Below are 4951 nucleotides of genomic sequence, written 5' to 3'. Positions count from 1 at the left end.
GAACATAGCATTTCCTTCAAGGTTTCGAAGGCTTTTTGCGCATCTTCATTCCAAACAAAGCTTTTTCCCTTTTTTAACAAGTTAGTCAAGGGAGTTGTGATGGAGGCCAAATTATCCACAAAACGGCGGTACCAACCGGCCATTCCGAGAAAACGCCTAAGTTGTTTTACACTGGTTGGTACTGGGTAATTTGTCACAGCCGAAATTTTGTCCGGATCTGTTCGTAATGTTCCAGTCCCCAGGTACCTACTTGACTTCCTTGATGCAGAATTTTCTCTTCTCGACGTTTATAGTCAACCCAGCTTTTCTTAAATGAAAAGCGACTTCAGAAAGGACAGACATATGACTGTTAAAATCTTCTGATAGTATAAGAAGATCGTCTAGATAGACGAAAACTTGATTCTTCAATTGGGGTGGAATAACGCGATCCATCAGGCGGCAAAGTGCTTGAGGGGCGTTGCATAAGCCGAAAGGCATTACGCAGTAACGGTACAACGGACGATTAGGGACTGTAAAACAAGTGTAATCTCTAGAGTTTTCGGACAGAGGTATTTGCCAAAAGGCTCGACGCAGATCTAGTGAACTTATGTACTTAGCCTTTGGTATTCTACTTAATATACCATCTATATGTGGAAGGGGATATGCGTCCTTAACGGTAACGCTATTTATTTTCCTAGAGTCTAAACACAGACGGACTTTATTTGGCTTTTTCACTAACACGACCGGACTGGACCATGGACTGTTAGGAGACTCTTCGATTACACCTATCTTCAACATTTCGTCAATTTCTGCGTGAACTAATTTTTCTATAGCAGGAGATATGGGAAAATATCTTTGTTTCATCGGACGGACATTGGGCTGGAGTTCTATCATGTACTCCATAAGTGACGTTTTTCCTAAGCCTTCCTTTTCACAACTCGGGAATCTGTTTTTAGCTATGGTTAATTGGCGATGTTGCTCATCACTTAAGAAAAGGGTGTTATCATCATGTTTTAAATCGAGTGTAACTTCGGATATTATGTGCGGTGCGATTCGGAATTTTAGCCAAAAATCTACTCCCAGGATGACTTTTTGTGACATGCTTGGAATTACAAAAAACGTGATCGTTTCGTTTTTACCTTCAAATTTTATTTCAAGATCTAAAATGCCGAATACAACTTGTGTTTTTCCGTCAGCGGTACACACAGCTGTTTTATGGGCTCGCAATTTTTTTTGTTTGCACACTTCTTCAGCGAATGAAGATCCTATACAGGAGACCTGCGCTCCACTGTCTAGAAGTCCTAAGTAATCTGAACCGAGAATCTCAACTTTTGCATATGGTCTAAGGTCAGGAGATTTCTTTATTATTGAGGAAACAAAGTTTTTAAGTGACTTGCGTTTTATCTTAGTATTTCGCCAAAACTCTTTCATACGGGCGGACGAACGACTAACGGGTGGTGGTATCTTACTATCTCTATTGAAAATTCGATCTCTAACTTCATTATAATTTTGTAGACGAACTTCGTACGGCACAATTTCACGAACAACGGGACTGATTTTTAAATCATAGGAATTGCCGGGGCGTAGGAACGAGTTACGTGGATCCCACTGTTAGTTCTTGCGATCGGTGCGAGGGTTCAACTTCGAAGCCTCGCTCACTCTCACGTTTCCCGAACAGGATTCGCAGTTTGGTCGATAGACCTTGGGTTTACCACAACCATAACAGAATATAGTTCGGTCTTCTAAACAATCGAGATACCTATGTCCCTCACCTCTGCAATTCCAGCAGACTAATTTGCTATTATCAACGGATCGTTTCGTTACTTCATCTATGTCACACTCTAAGTCTTCGGGTACTTCGGTCTCGTACTGAACCTCATTAGCATATCGACGTGGGATCTGCCGAGCGTTTGCTGAGGGAAGCGGATTTCCGGCCTTATTGATTTCACTAGCAAGGCTTTCTCCCTTCAAGCAAAGTCGACGCAATTCTGCTAGCGAGTTGATAGTGACATACAGCAATTGCTGTCGTACGCGCGGGCGCAAATTATGCTGTAGAATCTCAATTACTCAGCTTCAGTTAATGGCACTTTTAAGGGTTCGGCAAGTTTAAGAACAGCGTTCCTAAACTCGTCAAAACTCTCACTTATTCCCTGCTTTCTGCTCCTAATCTGTTCTTTAAGTTCAAAATCGCTTTTATGTTGTTGAAAATTAGTTCTGAGGGCCTGGCACAGTGAGATCCACGTAACTCGTTCCACAGATCGACGGTATCTCCAATACCAATCCTTGGCATCATGAGTAAATAGGCTCACTACGTGCTCGCATAGAAAGTTGAAATTCCCCCCAAGTGTATCTATCACCTGACACTCAATGCGGTAGATAAAACTGTCGACAGACATGCGCGTTGACCCATCGAATGTGATGCCCCAACTCGAAATAAGTTGTGTGTTGTTGTATTTGGATTTCCCGCATTCAAGTTTAATCTAGTCAATACGTTAGCAAGAGTACTTTCGAGTCTTTGCTCGATTAACTGTCCTACGCGGTTCTCAAGATCGTCAAATAACGTGGCCTGTCTAGCAGAGATTACAGCAGAAACAATGTTCCTAACGCGACTTTCCTCATCCTTATTGCTCATATTTTGTGATTGAGCCGTAGTCAAACTCGCGGCCCCTTCACAGGCCTGTCCCTGCTCCTGGCTATTCTGAGGCAGTTCTAAATCCCTATTACGACCTCGGGTACGTGTGCCCGTATTTTGCTGAAATTCCCTAGAAGTGCATTTAGCTCGGCATTGTGGACACGAGGAATTCCTCTTCAACCAGTTTAGCAAACATGATCTGTGGAAGCGATGAGAACACGCAGTCGTTAGAATATCATCGCGATCAGAAAATACTTCTTGGCATATCGTGCAACCTTGCGGTGGCATATGATCGTTGCTAAGATGAACGGACATTATAACCAAAAATTTAATCAACCTATTAGCGAAAAAAGCAAAAAAATAAAAAATCGAAAGTTTTATCTAAAAAAAATTGAAAAAGTCCCTCCCAGTACTAATTCACGGAAAAAATTATTCAATCGCTAAATAAAAGCAAGAAATTTGTACGTAAAACGATTAAGTAGGAGGCCCAACCTGCTAACCAAATTTGGAATTAAGATATTTAAGGCAAACAAAAAGAGAAAACAATATTCAACGTCCTCCACTGTCGCAACCTCAGCAAATCCAATTCAAAAGCATATAATTTTCATAAGATATCTAGAAACACGTTTATTAAAAAAAATCTATACACATACATATACATTCAATCTATGTGCATAGGTAGTAAACAATGTGCCTAATGATACATGTAGATATGTAGATAGATAAACAATAAATAATAACTGGACATATGTATATATATAGTATGTGCAATAATTCTTCCACATTAACGGCAAAATGAAGAAAAAAAAGTATTTAATCAATCTATCAAGCGGATTGAAACGCAAAATAATGTATCTGCAGCAGAACAAAATTTGATCATCAAGAAATTGGTCTGACTCCTTAGTGGTGTGGTAGTATAGTTTGGCTAGGGTAACTCCAAGCTAAACGGCAGTGGGTGCTCAAAGAATTGGTACAGAAAAAAAAATAACCAAATTAAAACTCTAAAAATTTTCAAAAAAAAAAGATCTCGAAAAGAATTGGAGACCAACTGAATTGTCAGAGCTTCCTTAATCTGAGAGGTAAATTCGCTATCGGTTGCCTAGCTGGCATATAGTCGAGCTACAAACAATGTTCCAGATAGTTATCCTAACTCATGAAAACCCTGAAAACTCGAAAAAAAACCAAGTTAAATAGTAAATGTATACCTCATCATCAGCGGTCAGATCTGTATACATAAAGCCTTTAAGATTCTGCAATTCCGGCATCAGATTTGATATACTACTAAACAACTACATAAAAAAACTAAATGTCAATTGAAATGGTCATAACCAAAAGCATATAGCTATAAGTTTTGCAATTCCACATCCAATCAACTACAATTAGATACTAAACCAAAAGAAACTACAAAAAAATGCATAAAAAAAAACGGATGGACCAAAAATATTCCAAGAGGGAATTCATGTAAAGGAAACCACAATGTATTAGGGCTACTAAAAAGTACGCCTCAACTTGTCATATGTGGGCCCCACGTTGGGCGCCATTTATCTGTTACGTACCCCTTCAGCCGTGCCTATAGGATGGGCTTGCAACGCTTGTTTGCAGTCGCGGTGTGTGCACTGGCGGATGTAGCGGAGCTTCAGTCTGGGGGGAGTTCATATACACGAAAGCGAACCAAGCCAACATCCTTCGACTCAGAGACCTAACGAAATTCTTCTAAAATTGCACACTAATAAACACTATCACTAGATTGGGCACAATAACCACCAAAGCCCGGAATCCCCTAACCCATGCAGCGCGCCCGTATATTTTTGCGGCTGCTCTTAACCCACCCTACCATGGCTTTTTAGATCTCAGTAAAGCCCCGTGTATCCCACACCAACCTTAGGAAATCAGACCAACATAATTACTTTAACAAACCATGATACTACAATACTTTATTTTCTAAATTCAGCTCATTTAGTTCTACGATATATAAAAATTCAAAGCAAGTAAGTCTAATTATGAATATAACTCTAAATCTTAAACTAAAACCAATGTATGCTAATATTAGTTTTGGGTGTATGCTTATACAGCTGATTTCCCTAACCTACCTCAACAATATGTGCTTTATATGGTCATTGACCCTAGTCTCTCAAAATTTATATATATATGTGCGTATGGGAAACTCCAAAATCTTATTTACAATGCACACTCGTACGTGTAGGTATATATGTAGGCATAGGCAAAAAAAAAAATGTATAAGCAAATTTATAAGCAACAAAAAAAGAAAATTCAGAGCACGTAAAGAAACTAAGTCATATACGTAAGTATGTATGTATATTTATATATGGGCGCTGATCA

This window comes from Rhagoletis pomonella, unplaced genomic scaffold (assembly GCF_013731165.1).
Source record: "Rhagoletis pomonella isolate Grant_MI unplaced genomic scaffold, Rhpom_1.0 Rhpom_scaffold_00035, whole genome shotgun sequence".
Taxonomy (NCBI): domain Eukaryota; kingdom Metazoa; phylum Arthropoda; class Insecta; order Diptera; family Tephritidae; genus Rhagoletis; species Rhagoletis pomonella.
This window is presented reverse-complemented; position numbering follows the sequence as displayed.